Source organism: Alligator mississippiensis, chromosome 1, assembly GCF_030867095.1.
Source record: "Alligator mississippiensis isolate rAllMis1 chromosome 1, rAllMis1, whole genome shotgun sequence".
NCBI classification, from domain to species: Eukaryota; Metazoa; Chordata; order Crocodylia; family Alligatoridae; genus Alligator; species Alligator mississippiensis.
This window is the reverse complement of record NC_081824.1, coordinates 77,797,602-77,814,561: the sequence shown is the minus strand read 5'-3', so window position 1 is coordinate 77,814,561 and position 16,960 is coordinate 77,797,602. Positions and strand designations below refer to the sequence as shown.

Here is a 16,960-nt window from a genome sequence, read left to right as displayed (position 1 = left end):
TTTGACAAAAAGCCACTGTTTATTAAGCAACTCAAAAGATTTGGGACACAAGCCATCTCAAAAATTAATCAGAAAAAAGAAAGTAATATGAAATCTACTCTTGATAGGCAGTGGGAACATTAAATAAGTGCCATATTTTCCTGTTGATCACACACTGACCTTTCTGCTCTACAAACACATTACTGATATCCCCTATGTATTACAATAAGGTCAGCTTAGGAAATGCCTAAGCCTACTGTTCTAAAAAGGCCATTGAGGTAACTCTGGGTCTGATCCTGCTAGGCGAAATAATATTGACGGTCAGACAGGTAATGGGAACTGAGGACCTTGTTGGGAGCTGCTGCAAAGCTTGCCTGATACAAGCTCATGTTAACTATAAACCATTCCAAATAACATTCAGTCTAGACTGAAAAACTCTGCCTCTGCTTTTTGTTCCTGCAGTAAAACTGCAAGATACTGGAATTAGTTCTTTCTCCTCCTCTATATCATAAAATGAGTCAAGAATGAATGCCCCACAGCTATCTGTGCACTGCCAGCTCAAGCCTTTAAAACACACAAAATCACACAGCCGAGCCCAAACAAGGAAATGTAAGTCTGAACCTGGTCCCACTGAGAGCTGTCATTGGAAATGCCCCTGGAGGCGACTCTAGTGCTGTAATAATCTACGTAAACAGGGATGGTGTGTTTTTTTACCCTCAGCCTTGCTTCTGTAAAAGGGGCGGAAAAATAATTCACTTGCGTATACACTAGTTTGGGCCCAGCCATGATTCCTTTAAAGCCTGTGCCAATAGATTGTAGTCATTCTCTGGCAAATGTTTCTACTTTAACCACAAATGCTGAATAGCTATTGGATGAGTCACCAATTTAAGTAATCTAATTCCTTGACCAGTACATGCTTGCTTCCTGCATTTCAAAGTGTCTTTATTTATTCAAATATGTAAGTGTATTCTGTTCTCTGTAAGGGTTTTTCCCCATCACCCTACCCCTGGAAAAGCATTGTGGGGTTGAGGATAACTCTTGTTTCTAAATCCTGGCAATTTCAGGGAAAGGAATGACATTCTGTTTTGTTAAGTTCTCTTGCCTTGAACTCAGCATGTGCCGTCCTTGAGAAAGCAGCAAGCTCGGGGCTAGACAGTAATTTTCCAGACAGCAAGCCTTTACTCAGCGGATCTGGTGATAGCTCAAGGCAAACTACAGTCCATGCAGCCTTACCAACAAACTGCAGTACAGCCAAACCTGCAACACTTGCAGATGCCACTGAGCCACTAAAGAAAGGTCCGCTGGTGAGCCCTTTGGATGACAACTTCTCCCTCCCAACAGAGACACAGACTCTAATTGCCTTTGGAAAGGAAATATTAACAACAACCACAAGAAGCACTGGTTGGTGTCAGTGCAAACCACACTGAAATCTGACTGTAGTTGCTTTTGAAAGGGGAATGGAATGTACTTCTTACTATTAGAGCTGCTTCATGTGTCTGCTGTATGAGGAAAGTACTGCTAAAAAATTATGGAATTTAGAGTGCACGAAAAAGATTTTTTTTTCCTCTTTTTGAATATGTAAGGTGTCAGGAGCCCTTCAAGGCTGGAGGATTAAATTATGGTGAGTGTTCTCAAGCCACCTTTTGAAGGATTTTATTAAAATCCTTCACAGCCCTCTCCTCCACAACTATGGCGTTTCTATTTCAATTCCTTTTATTGTGGGGCGGGGGCTTATTTTCTTTAGGGCAGCTTTAGGCTACTACAAACAGCAAGATGCTTTTCCTAAGGTGAAGAACAGAACAGAAAGACAAGGAATGAGGAAGATCAAATTATGCTTTGGTTCTTTTCAAGCTAAGGAAAGCAAATCTAATGTACTATAATATAAATTCTACAATCCAAGGAGGGAAATGCCTAGAATGAGGGATGCATCTGCATTGTTTCATGTGTTCATGCATATATGAACACTCCTGGAAAATAAACACAGTAGATTAAACCCAAAATATGGGAAACAGCCATAGCCTAGGTGGATCTAATGAACAGCTAACAGATATGTGAAGAATATGGGCCAAATTCTATTCCACCTATAAGGTGCATAAGTGGACTTAAGCACCTATGTGCAATTCTTTTCCACCCTGCTCAAGTCCCTGAAAATGTATTATACTTTTACTATTATATCTATTATTCCTTTGTAACAGCCACTAAGTTATAATACTGAGTCACAAAAAAGTAGCGAGGATGAGGAGGAGGACAACACTTTCTGTATTGACAGTTTTTGAAGGACTCAAGCAGGGTGAAATAGAATCATAGGAATTAAGGGCTGGAAGGGACCTTGAAAGAGCATTGAGTCCAACCCCCCACCCTGCTCTGGGCAGGAATACTGCTGAGATCAAATCACATTTAGGCACCTAATTCCACTTACATACCAAATAGGTGGAATAAACCATGGCCTTTTTGTCTTTTTCACAATTTGTCAATTGTGTAACTTTTCACACAATAATTGACCTGTATATACAAATAGACTCACCCTGTGTACAGAGGCAAATGCAGTATTTTATGAATTGGCCAAAAACCCTGTGCATCTTTGATAAAAAATGTGGTCGTGTCACAGTTTAAAGCTTAAATGAGCATTTTTAAACTATGACTATAGCTCATAGTCATAATTCTAAAATATAAGTTGATATTAGTCTTTATTCCTGAGTTCAGTTATCATCATAATCCAACCAAAAGCTTACAAAATATTATTACTAGTAGAACTGGAGAAAATATATGAGGTACTTCTATAACAAGCATTTAACAACCATTTTAATTTTAAAAGAATTTTTACCTTGCTGCACAAACTATAAACACTGGTACCTAAGTACACAAGAAAAAGATAAATGCAGATAAATGATAAAGATAAATGCAGAGTCTCTCAGCCAGGAGTAAGAGAAGGTTCCATCCTACCAGTGAACGGACGCGGAAGACGGCATGAGAACTGCATCCAAGAGACCAACTGGCGGCTTCGGCAGTGGTGTCTTGAGGCAGGCTTCGGCTTCCTGGACAATGACCCGCACATCACGACGAGGGGCATGCTCAGCTGGGATGGGCTTCACCTGTCCCCCAAAGGTAAGCGTGTGTTTTCTTCTTGGTTGGCAGATCTCCTCCGGCGGGCTTTAAACTAGGCTTGTCGGGGGGAGGGGAAGATGAGGGCGGGGGAAGCTGTGGACCACCGAACCATGTGGCACCCACAAGGACAGCCCAGCCTGAAGAAAGAGAGCATTGGGAACCTGAAAACCATGGGGAGGCCAGCACTACGGCACAGGTAAGAAACGAGAAGGTAAGAATCAAAGGGCCCCTTGGGACTCGGAGCGGGGGGGCAGCAAAGGCACCAGTTGCAGGGCTCAAGTGCCTATATGCTAATGTTAGGAGCATGGGGAACAAGCAGGATGAACTAGCGCTCCTGCTTGCACTAAACACCTATGACTTAGTGGGGCTAACGGAAACCTGGTGGGATTCATCCCATGACTGGGCGGTACATATTGAGCGCTATAAATTGTACAGAAAGGACAGGGTGGGGAAGAAGGGGGGGGGGGAGTTGCGCTCTATGTCAGTGAGCAATATACATCAACCCTCATCAAGACGGAATCCAAGGATGAGGAAGTAGAAGGATTGTGGGTTAGGCTACATAGGGGGCAAGGAGAAAGGGATTTGGTGGTAGGGGTCTGCTACAGACCCCCACATCAAGGGGAAAAAAGAGATTCGGGGCTCCTGAGGCAAATCTCGGAGACCATAAAAGCTAAAGAGGCAGTAGTTATGGGGGACCTAAACTACCCGGACATCTGCTGGGAGTCACAGACAGCAAAGTCCCACTGCTCACGCAGGTTTCTAACCTGTGTACAGGACCTCCACCTGACTCAGGAGGTACACGGTCCCACTAGGGGGAATGCCATACTGGATCTGGTATTGGCAATGGGAGATGACATGGTAGCGGACCTCCAGATCGGTAGCCATCTGGGGGACAGTGATCACCTAATAATAGAATTCACCATAAGACGGCGAGTGGGTAAGGTAACTAGTAGGGTGAAAGTGCTAGACTTTAGGAAAGCTGATTTCAATGAACTCGGGCGATTAGTCAAGGACACACTGCAGAGTAGGAGAGTTGAAGAGATGGAAGCCCAAGAAGGGTGGCTGTGCCTTAAGGAAACGATCCTTCAGGCACAAAGCAAGATGATCCCCAAGTGAGGCAAAAGAGGGAAAGGGGCCAGGAGGCTTCCTTGGCTGACCAGAGAAATCCAGGGCAGCCTAAGGGCCAAAAGGGGAGCACATAAAAAGTGGAAACAGGGAGAGATCACCAAAGATGAATATACCTCCTCTGCTCGTGCTTGTTAGACGGGCCAAAGCTACCATGGAGCTGAGGATGGCAACCCAAGTAAAAGACAACAAGAAATTGTTTTTTAGATATATAGGGAGTAAAAGGAAGGCCCAGGGAGGAATAGGACCCCTGCTAAATGGGCAGAAACAATTGGTGACAGACAGGGGGGACAAGGCTGAACTCCTCAACGAGTTCTTTGCCTCAGTGTTCCTAAGTGAGGGGCACGACAAGTCTCTCACTGGGGTTGTAGAGAGACAGCAGCAAGGCGCCAGACTTCCATGCGTAGACCCTGAGATGGTGCAGAGTCACTTGGAAGAACTGGATGCCTTTAAGTCAGCAGGCCCGGATGAGCTCCATCCGAGGGGGCTGAAGGCACTGGCCGACATCATTGCAGAGCCACTGGCGGGAATATTTGAACGCTCGTGGCGCACGGGCAAAGTCCCGGGGACTGGAAAAGGGCCAATGTGGTCCCCATCTTCAATTAGGGGAGGAAGGAGGACCCGGGCAACTATAGACCAGTCAGTCTCACCTCCATCCTTGGCAAAGTCTTTGAAAAAATTATCAAGGCTCACATTTGTGAGAGCCCGGCAGGACAAATTATGCTGAGGGGAAATCAGCACGGGTTTGTGGCAGGCAGATCGTGCCTGACCAATCTAGTTTCTTTTTATGACCAGGTTAGGAAGCGCCTGGACACAGGAGGAGGGGTGGATGTCGTATACTTAGACTTCAGGAAGGCCTTCGATACGGTATCCCACCCCATACTGGTGAACAAGTTAAGAGGCTGTGACTTGGATGACTACACAGTCCGGTGGGTGGTGAATTGGCTGAAGGGTCGCACCCAGAAAGTCATGGTGGATGGGTCGGTTTCGACCTGGAAGGGTGTGGGCAGTGGGGTCCCGCAGGGTTCGGTCCTTGGACCGATACTCTTTAATGTCTTCATCAGCGACTTGGACATGGGAGTGAAATGTACTCTGTCCAAGTTTGCAGATGACACAAAGCTATGGGGAGAAGTGGACACGCCGGAGGGCAGGGAACAGCTGCAAGCAGATCTGGACAGGTTGGACAAGTGGGCAGAAAACAACAGAATGCAGTTCAACAAGGAGAAATGCAAAGTGCTGCACCTAGGGAGGAAAAATGTCCAGCACAGCTACAGCCTAGGAAATGACCTGCTGGGTGGCACGGAAGTGGAAAGGGATCTTGGAGTCCTAGTGGACTCCAAGATGAACATGAGTCGGCAGTGTGACGAAGCCATCAAAAAAGCCAATGGCACTTTATCGTGCATTAGCAGATGCATGATGAATAGGTCCAAGGAGGTGATACTTCCCCTCTATTGGGCTCTGGTCAGACCGCAGTTGGAGTACTGCGTGCAATTCTGGGCGCCGCAATTCAAGAGGGATGTGGATAACCTGGAGAGGGTCCAGAGAAGGGCCACTCGTATGGTCAAGGGCCTGCAGACCAAGCTGTACGAGGAGAGACTAGAGAAACTGGATCTTTTCAGCCTCCGCAAGAGAAGGTTGAGAGGCGACCTTGTGGCTGCCTGTAAGTTCATCACGGGGGCACAGAAGGGAATTGGTGAGGATTTATGCACCAAGGCGCCCCCGAGGGTTAAAAGAAATAATGGCCACAAGCTAGCAGAGAGCAGATTTAGATTGGACATTAGGAGGAACTTCTTCACAGTTAGAGTGGCCAGGGTCTGGAACGGGCTCCCAAGGGAGGTGGTGCTCTCCCCTACCCTGGGGGTCTTCAAGAGGAGGTTAGATGAGTATCTAGCTGGGGTCATCTAGACCCAGCACGCTTTCCTGCCTATGCAGGGGGTCGGACTCAATGATCTATTGAGGTCCCTTCCGACCCTAACATCTATGAATCTATGAATCTATGAAGAGGGTTGTAATAACAAGGAAATCGCATTTGTAGTTAAATGCAATTGTGAGGAGCCAAGTCAGCTGACACAGAGCTCACCACAACAGACTGGAAAAGACAAGTCGTGCTTTCTGTCCTATCAGTCAGTTGGGGTTAAGCACTTGTGGTTTGACCTGATTATGAACACATCTTGATCCTTCTCTATGCTGACTAATCTGTTATGCGTTTTGGGTCAACTAACCCCCAGCCACAACCATAGAGTCATGGAAATGTAGGCCTGAAAGGGACCTTAAAGTCATCTAGTCCCTCCCTAGGTTCTAACCCAGGCTAACCGTACCTACACAACTCCTGGAAAACGTTTGTCTAGCCTGTTCTTGATTGTCTCCACAGACAAGGATGCCATGGCCTCCCTAGGTATGCTGTTCCAGTGCTCTACTACCTACTATTCAAGTTAGTTTTGCCAGTTATCATCACTAAATCTTTTTGGCTTCAGATAAAAGAACTTGCTTTTTCTCAGACCCCTACAAGACACAGGGAAGTAACTAATGATCACTGGTCTCTTTATAATAAATGTATATATTACAAGCCTGATATCCTGCTACTCTCAGTCTTCTTGTCTTCCTAAAAGAAAACAAATCCCTATTCTCTGAGCCTTTCCTCATAGATCATGTATTGCAGACCTCTTATCGTCCTTTTTTCTCTCTTTTGGACTCTAATTTATTTATATCTTTCTGAAGTTGTAGTGCCCCTCGTTAAAATAAATTGTATTAAAGATGTGGTCAAAATTAAACGTTTTGTGAGGACATATTAAAGCAGGCATTGAATACTTTAGCCTTTCTGTTGTCTGTTATTTTCTCTTCACTATTGGACCTATCTTTCCTTTGCTTCCTTTTATTTCTGAAGTATTTGTGGGCTCTTGTCTTGTTGTTGTCATTATGTCCTTTACTAGCTGTAATTCATTCTGTGCCTTAGCTTTTTCTGATTTTATAGCTGCATGCTTGTACTATACCTTTACACTCATCCTTAGCCATGTTTCCAATGTTTTATTTTAAGGTTGTTAAAGAGCAAGGCAGACAAACTTGGTCACTGTACCAGTCCAGTCTGTTCATTTAAGAGGGAATAATCAACCCTGTTTAAAAGCCTAGCTGTGGGGTATTTGGATAATGAAGGCGTGCCCTACGGGGATCTTAAAGCCCCATGAGAGAGCAGAAAGGTAGCAAACAGTGAGGAACAGGTTGCAAGGAGGGAGGAAGCAGGCTGTGAATTAAACTGCATGCTGGATGGAGGGGCCAGGCTGTTATGCTGAGGTCAGAGCAAAAAGGGTTTGCCTCCCAGTGTGTGGGACAAGACAGCAGCATGTTTTCCTGTATGCAAATTCTTGCAAAATGACTACATCTTATGGACTTGTTGCCCCACTTCCCAAATGCTAGACAATGCATGGGCTTGTGGCTACCTTCAAAACATGCACCATACTGTGATATCTCCCGGCAACTCGCTTTTGCTTCTGGTGACCTGCTCTGTGCTATCTATTCATTTTCTTGGGCCTCTGTGATTCTGTAGTCCTGTCCAGTTCAGCTGGCTTGTCCTCCAGTCTCTGCAGTCTGCTATTTGCATTATAAGAAGACTGGAAAGGCCTTATTGTTTGCTCTGAAGTGAGTCCAGTATTTTCTAACAGCCTTTTCTTAAGCTTTGCATCACTGAACCCCGGCGCTACTTGATTTCTTGTAAAGCTCTCTGTTAACTGTCCAAAGTTGCAGTTTACGGTCAGTAACAAATTCCATAGTTGTCTCATGGTCTCTGCTTTCTCATATGAAAGTTAAACACTTCAAAGTTTTGGTTTTGTTTTGGTATGTAGTACTCTTTAAATGTCTGTACTAGTGTCTCATCATTATTTTTTGTTTCTGTTTCTGATAGTTGCAAACTATTGTACACAGTTAAGAGCCTCCTGACTTGCTAGATTAAAAAAGAAAGCTATCTTGATTGGCTCTTCTTTCTCCCAGGCTTCACTAGCCAACATGCTAAAAGTGCCTGAACTTCTCCCAGCTTTCTGCCGCATTGTTGAATACTTGTAACTGCTCTGGAAGTCACAAATGCTCCATTGCGTCCCTTGTTCACTTGTTTTTTCATACACCATTCCTAGTACCATCTGTTGCTTGATAGCTTGATCAACAAGTCAGGGAGTCAGAGCCTAGAAACCATAGAACATCTTACTGAAATCAACAGTGAAGACAACCTTATACTAGGGAAAGCTACTGTGGACTGCCCCAGGTTGCATGCATACTAAGAGGACTCCATGGCTCCCTCAGGTATCTTCTAGAATTGGCAAATGCAACAATTTGCAGATGTCTATGAGCTATCTGTGCATAGATCACAATCACTGATGGCCCTCTGTGCATCCTTGTTGCTGAGGCCAAACTATATCTATAAAAACACCCAAACTTCCTCCTAGAAACTCTGCCATTAGCTGCTCCCTGCTCAGACTTTGCTCCTTTTCTTAAGAGTGATATGTCCAAAGAAAAGAAGCACTGTTCGTAATAAATAATCAGCATATTTTCTAAAGATGATTGCATTATAAAGGCCAATTTAGGAGCACAAGGTTGGTTTTACTAGTGGGCTTTTGGCAACTTCATGTCATGTAACGGCTGGAAATAGCTGGTGGAGAGCTGATTTTTGTCCAGGGAAAGCTCTCTACAGACTACTGTACCAGCTTAGAGGATTCTAGACAGTGAGGTTGAAGTGGAGTTCCTAATCCTCCCCTGGACCGTATCTATCTCCCTGAGAAGCAGAGAGGGGTAATTAGTTGCTGTAGTCTGAAGTCAAGCAGAAGACAGAGCAGACTGGTTCAGAGAGGCATAAGCTTTCACAGGTAGCAGCCTCCTTCAGATGCTATAAATTCTGCACCTCAGCAGGGAGGTGCCTACACAGATAGGTAATGGGAAATGCTGGGCACAGGGGTGAATCTAAAGTAATGGACCTATACTTTACTTCTCCTCTGCAGAGCTTAGGATCCAGATTTCTTAGAGGGGAGATACCTACCTGAGCCATAGTGCCATAACTCAGTGTTTCTCAACCTGTGGGTCACAACCCAAAAGTGGGTCGCAAGAATATTTCAAAGGGTCGTGAGCTGCAGCAGGGCAGAGGCAGTGGGAAGGTGCCTGCCCCTTCCAGCAGGGGAAGGGAGCAGGGGAGAGCTGCATGGCCAGGCCAGCGGCCAGTGCCCATGCTTGTAGGGGCCGGGCAGCCAAGGCCATGAACAGGATGCCTGGCATGGCATGGCAGCCCCAGCCCAGGGCAAGGGAGGGTGCCACAGACCTCTCCTCCTCCTTCCTCCATCCCATGCCGGGGCTGGACTCACTCCACTGCCACCCACATGAGCCGAAGCCACCATGCTCTGGCCCGAACAAAACGGGGGCAGCTGGGGGCCCCTCTGGCAGGGCTGGGGGGAGGCAGGGGACTGCAGGTCCAGAGTAACCAAAGGGCTAAAGGAAGAGCAAGCAAGAGGATGCAATGGCTCTTTGGTATAATAGATAAGATCCTCTCCTGGGGGGAGTGAGTCTTGGGTTCTGGGCCCTGCTGCCACAGTTATTTCTCTCTCTCAATCAGCAGTTGTCTAATATAAAATGCATAAACAGTCAAAGTCCAGAATGCAAGATTCCATCTTTCCAGGGCAGTGTCCTAACCACAGGTGCAGTGGTACTCAACCTTATTAGACTAGTGGCACCCTTGGATAGCCTCAAGGTACCCCTCGTAAAATGCCAGCTTAGTTTTCACTGGGTACATCTATACGTGCATATTCATGCAACACAATAAACTCTGGTACATATTGCACAGAAGTTTATTGCTCCTAGGTGCCATGTCTATATGTGCGCCTGGGACCACAGCACGTTGAGCCAAGTTGAGGCAGCTCTGACTGGCAAGGGGCCTGGGGAGTCAGCCTGCCAGCCGGGGGCTGCTCCGACTCGGCTCAGCGTGCTGTGTGGGGGGCTGGCTGGGGGACAAGGGTGCTCCAGTGCAGGGCTAGCTGGCAGGCAGCCCCAACACTGAAGCACTTTCATGCTTCAGCCAGCCAGATTAGTGTCTTCATGTGCATTGCTGTGGAGTAAAAAACCCTGTAGCAGGATAGTACTTGTATTTACATGTACAACCCTCCTGTGGAGTCTGTTAGTTTCCTGAGGCCTCATAGGGTTGCACGTGTAAGCACCAAGATGTTTACTGCAAAGCTAATTCATCTACTCTGCAGTAAAACATCTCACGTAGATGTGCCTACTCTTTCTTTGCCTACATAAAAATAATATCAGTTTTTGTATTGCAAGGAACTCAGAAATATCACAACTATGGATTTCTGTTTGAAATGTCTAAGTTTATCTTATGAATCATGTTTGTAAACCTAAAAGTGGCAATATTACATGGCACCTGGCACCCTTGAAAGGATCTTGGGACGCCCCTGGGGTACTGTGGTATCCTGGTTGAGTATCATTGAGGTAATGTATAAGAAGGAGAAAAATTAGAATACAAAAAGCAGAAGGGAAGAGGAGAGAGAGAGAGATAGGAATGGGGAGTACCACAAAACCATGCACCTTCTGGCTTCTTTCCCTCTGGTCCCATGAATCTTGCCACCTTAGTTGCCTACTGAGTCAGCTTCAACAGACAGGCTCCTACCCAGTCTGGCAGTTAGAATGCTCTCCTAGAAAGAAGGCTGTGGGGGTTTGAGTTTACCTGGCTGAAAAGGACCTTAAAACTCAGGTTTCCCCTTCCTGGGCAAGTGTCCTAGCTGCTAGGCACTTCAGTTGAGCTGCATGTGTGCTCTAAGTACCAAAGGGCATGTCTATACATGCTTTTGTGTGTGCTGAAACTTAATATTCATTTGCCTAATGCACGTTAAAGTGATTTAGGCGCGTGTCTACACATGCACATGCTAAGGCACATTAATGCGGTATGCGGACTGACTTGGGACTAAAGTTAGTCCCAAGTCAGTTGACATACACAGCATTAGTGCTCCTTAGCACATCTACACATGCATTAAAGCACTTTAAAATTACCATTTTAAGGCATGTTAAGAGCATGTACATGTAGAACTGTGCCCTTAATGCACCTTAAAAATAGCTAATGCGCCTTAAATCGGCACATATAGACATGACCAAATCGTAATTTTGTGTGCTTTGTCCCCTACTTATGGTATTGGGGTTAGGCAGATTTCATTCACTTCCCAGACTGTTTTTGGATTACAACACAGTTTGGCAGGAGTGAAATGCTCAAGTGACTGATCAGGTTTACTTCTGACTATGTGCACCAGTCTACATAGCTAGGGATCTTTCCAGACCAAAGTGAAGGTGACTAATGAATTCAGGTGCCTAGGCAGTTTGTGGCTACTGAGTAGGATCGATTTTGATCACCCTTTTTAATCTAGGCACCTGAATTCTATTTAGGTGCCTTAGAGATCAGTTAAAATCTAGCCCTAATTCTTTCCACAGACTCTTGGAGCTGCTACAGATTAGACTCAGAGACAAAGCTACTTCAGTGTTTCAGGGGTACATTTGTTTCTAATCTAAGCTTCATCTGACTGAGAAGGATCACTGAAGGTGAATGGACCTATTCAGTCTCACTACAGATTTCTGTGGAGCTTTTAATTCACTGTAGAATTAAGAGAATTCAGTTCTCATTTATAGAGGTGTAAATCAATGGTACTACACTCAGGTAGGAGGGGGGTTGGGTTCCCCTCCTTTACCCCATCCCTCCCCACTGCCTGCCCATACATAGGAAAAGCTGTAGAGATAAGAGAGTCATTTGGATGAGCTGAAATGTAGAACTAAATCCTCAGCTGGCATAAATCAACATATCCCTGTTGAATTCAACAAAGTTACCTTGATTTATACCAACTGAGAATATGGCCTTCAGCATCTTGTATTAATGTCATCAGGAAATGACCTAGTACAATGCCTCCATGAGTGTCTGTGAGTAAAAAAGGAACAATAAGGCCCTTTGACATATGCTGCGGTGAGAGAGTTGTAGCAATTGCTTCAATCACTGTCCGAGTTCCTGCTGCTGGCCTCATCACCTGCTTGCTTCAGGCAGTCTCTTTTCTTGTTTGCCTCAGCCATCTGGTAAGATTATAGACAGAACAAAGCAGCAGAAAAGGAGGAGAGGGGTTGGGAAAAGCCTGTTCATTCCCTCCCTCCCCTTACTGTAAATCCTGGCTGTGGCCCTATTCCTACCAACTGTGAGATTAAAGGTAGCCAAGGCAGTTTGACTCAACTCTATTGGAAATCTGATTGCTAGTTGGTCTTACACAAAGGTCTTTTAATTAGGGTTGAGGGAGCTTAGAAAAAAATCTGCTTGGCTAGCAAACTCACTCTTTTCTTAGATTTTGCCAAGATCTCAAAAAAATAGAGGGAGCTTAATTACAGTTAGTGGCTGAATCTCCAAGGAAAAAAAATGTAATTAGTGCTGTGAAATGTGCCACTTATTTTTCTGGTCTCCCCGAGTTTGTCTGTCTGTCTCTGTGCTATTATATAAAACTGGAATAAACGTAATTCTGCACAGCTTTTTACACTTATTTTTCATTGCAAGCCACGTAAATGGCACTGACTTCATTTGTTTTTTCCCAATTTCCTACTTGAATCTCTGTTGAATATTTCATGTAGGGATCTCTCTTCAGGCTTGTCACTGGTGGCTCTAATACTGACATTCCTGAAGCACTGTTGTGCCAATAGCACTGCCCTCCTTAAAAGAAAAAAATAAAATTAACTTCTTTTCAGCTCTATACCATGTGCCATTGTGAGCTGTTGATATAGTGACATGGCAGCCATGACAGGTAAGAAAGCCAGGTAGGAGCAATGGCTTCAGTGCCCCAGAATATCTGATGCACATTTATGGTCACACTGGTTTGGGATTGGGGGAGGAAGGGGGCGGGGAGTGTTGGAAGTATAGGGATGGGGCAAAAGTAGCAGCAAGATATGTGAGTGAACATCTCAGTCACCAGTACAGAAATGAGGGATAATATTAAAAGTTACCTTGGGAAGTGATCTAAACATGTCCAGCAAAGGAGTAGTTTTCCCCTAAAATGTGGATTTAGAGTAGCCGCTGTATTAAAATGCAACCCTGATACACAGTACCCATTGCAATTGAGTTTGCATGTGTGCTAGCTAATTTTTCCTGAGATGTATGGTGATGCATACCACATATTAGAGGGCAAGATTGAGCCCTTTATGCATACATACAGCAGTAGTGAATCAAGGAGAAGAATAAAAGGAGGAAATGAAAGATTCCTCAGCGGGGGTGGAGGGGGAAGCCTTTAAGATGTATATCCCTTAATCCTTCATTCTAGTATATCATCATTTCTCAACAGTACAGTAAAGCTACCCCCTCATTAAGTCTCTCAGTCCTAAGAAAGGTGACCCAAACTCCCCTTCCATCCATTTGAATCTTGCTCTGACAGCCAGTGACTTGTTAATTATTAATATGAAATATTTGATGGTACATAGAGCAGCTGAACCCAGTTTAATGTATGCTCAGGGCAACTGTGTGAAGCTGAAATCATCCATTCCAATGCTTGAAATTTTTCTACTGAAGTTTTTTTTTCCCCTTTTGCTGCTTCTTTTACTCTCTGTCTTTCTTTTTTGTGCCTTTCTGCCTTCATGCTGAGATTTTTTTTTTCTTTCATCTCAATGCATGAACTTGCATTTGGATTCCATTACTTCACTTACTAGTCATGTTTAATGTGAAAATAAGCAACAGGGAAGCAAAAAAATGTACATCTGATTTATTTCTTTCATCTGGAATGTTTAGTCTGCTCAGTATTACACACTTCAAGAATGCTGCCCCATCCATGCAGACCCTCGGAGTTGGAGCTGCGATACTAGTTTTAACTGTAAATGAAATCACATCACCCAGAGTTAAACATGTGTTATGTGGTAAATACAGGCTTTTGAAAGACTTATCTTCTGGCTTAGGGCAAGATTTTAGGAAGCAAATCTTGGCTTTAAAATAATTCCAGCAATGTGAGATTATGATTTGCTACCTGCATACCTTGTCAGCACAAACATACATGATTGAGGTCATTGTCCCATAGTCGCAGCAGCAGCTGCATACACAATCAGTTGATTTATCGTAGGAAACAAGTGGCATATCATTCCCTTGTTTCTCAAGCAAGTGTTGTTCCACTGATTTGAAGAGCAGATTTGCTGATTCAAACAAGAGAAGACTTGCCTTTGCCATCCCACTCATGTGGCAGGAACCAAGCAAGCTGTAGAAAAAATATACTGGTATACATTTTAGTTTAATACCCAAAATGTAACTTTCTTTATGTTACATTTATTGTATATTGTCCTTTTGATAGTAGCAAGTCACTAAAGGAACTGTGCCAACAAGGTTCCAGTGTCCAAACCTAACCCTGGATAAAATCTGTCTCCTGACTGAGTGAAGAGCTTTCCAAAGAGTCTGTCTGTTTATTTCCAGTGAATGTGAGCATCAGCTTGATAAAGCCTGCTTGAGAATCTGGTTGTGATACCTGTCAGCAAAATACAGACCTTTACATGGGGATTTCATAATAATGCTAACACCAAACATGGTCAGCCTCAATCTGAGTTCTAGTTCTGGCTCTGATGACTTTATCCTGAGTCCTGGTGCATTCCTGCATTTTTTTAAATGAAAACGTCATAATTTTACAAGGAGGAAGCAAGTTTGACCCTGAAACCCGAGACCCTGCTCCTGCCTTTGTTCAAGAGAGTATGCATCATCACAGAGCCTCATCACACAGCTCAGACACCTTGCTGCATCAGAGAAGCCTGCCCAGAAGAGCATTCCATCTTTTTATTCCTCTGTGAAATATGAAACACCATAACCAGAAGGAAATATGACTACATCCTGCTTACCACCAAACAAATTCGAGGTAAACAGACTACAAACTTTTCTCTGAGCATAATCTGCATATAAAACAATCTGTTCCGAACAGGAGATTTTACCACGCCTTCAACTCTCCCATGAAATATGAACTTTCATTTCTACCCAGGAGAACTTTTACAATCTTTTCTCCAATGCCTGATGAAGGGTGTTTGTGCCCAAAAGCTTGCAATTAAAGATTTTTTTTTTTTTTTTTTTTGCAAAAATCTAGTTGCTCTAATAAAAGATATGACCTCTACTATGAGTTCTGATTCCTGCAGACCATGTTTTTACCCATTCTTTACCTACCTGTACCAGTATACAACATGGTGATACATGCATAATATTGACACATGTATAAACAAGTGCACCCTTTGGGTGAACTAAGGCACTCCACATGAGTGGATATCAACTAACAGCCATGTCCTCTCTTGTACATTTTATTTCATACTTAGTAGTAGAGCAATGATAGGAACATAGAAAGCTGCAGACAACAGAAATGATTAGCACAAATAGTAGTCTCTCTCCAGTCTTGACAATTTGTAGTTATTAATTTGTAGCATATTAAATAATCTGCATATTATGTTGTTCCTAGGTAACTTCATAAAACACCAGCATCTACACTGTACATGTACCCTTAGTTCTACTTAGCCCAATGTGGTACTAAATACCTGTGTGCAAATAAAACCAATAGATGTTTTGAAACCAGGGTTTAATTTTTTTGGGGGGGGGCGGGTAGAAATTTGAACATTTCCTATTGCATTAACTGACTTTATAGCAATTTTATTTTGGTGCTGTCATAAAAGGAGGTAATGAACCATGAAGTTTCTTCGTGAAATTGTCATCAGCCTACAAATAACATTTAGCCACATGTGAGCCATGAAAAAGAACACGATGATTCAGAGGAAACCGCTTGTCTTCATCCTAATGGAAAACCAGTCAGCTACATTTGTATTATCTGATTTTTTTTTTCTGTTTTGTTTCTTTTTTTTAAAGAAATGTCACTGGTATGTGATGATGGGACATTTAAGTACGTGCTAGTCTTTGCACAGATAAGATTAACTTCTTTCTTCTTATGACAGCACATGCTTTCGCAGATGGATAATCATAGTGAAAGGATAATCAATAAAATAAAATAAACTCAACAACCTGGTTTTTTATTCCCTTATAGATCTCACTTTTAAAAACAGTTATCTCTCTATTATCTGTGATGCTTTCTTTGTTCTTCAAACTGGGTACTTTAATACTAAATCAAAATGAAACCCATATCTAATCAAAGAGAATAGGAAGTTAAATGATTTTTCTTATCGACTCCAAACATGTACAAATGGAGAATCTGATAGCAGTTATTTAGTATTAGGTAGTCTACTGTTATGTTGTTGTAATCTGTGATAGTGTTTATATCTATCTCTACCACTTGCCTGGAACTTTGTTGACAAATATGTGTTAAACAGTCAATTGACATCCCTGTGTTGCACTATACTGAAAATATATATGGGGATGAAATCTCTTGTGCCTTGTCTGGTGTGTGATGATGTTATGCCAGTGCAACAAGAGAAAAATAAAATGCAGACATTCAGATTTGTATCAATTTATACTCATTTTCTATGGATATAATTAACTATACAAGATGTAAGGCAATGTAAAATCAAGCTTATTATTTACAAGTCTGTAAAACAGTTTCCCATTGCTGGAAAGGAGTTACTTTCCTGCCATCTAAACCTCCTCTATCTCCAGTTAGGACATCTAACATCCTTTTCTTCATCCTGCTCTTATTTTTTCTATTGGGGAAAAAATGAATATGTTTTTTCACTTGCTCTTTGCTATTGGAAGTCCTTTATACTATTATGACTTCTTAGCAAATTCAAAAATAATTAGTCATTGGGTTTTAGG

The 16,960-nt window shown here is 43.3% G+C and overlaps 1 long non-coding RNA gene across 1 annotated transcript; it reads left to right on the top strand.

Moving 5' to 3' along the window:
• The first annotated feature begins 991 nt into the window (after positions 1 to 991).
• LOC132252084 (uncharacterized) lies at positions 992 to 16,634 on the top strand. The gene is made up of 3 exons (XR_009463809.1): positions 992 to 1,600; positions 2,926 to 3,084; positions 14,645 to 16,634. It is a non-coding gene; the product is annotated as an uncharacterized LOC132252084 (long non-coding RNA).
• Positions 16,635 to 16,960: the final 326 nt, after the last annotated feature.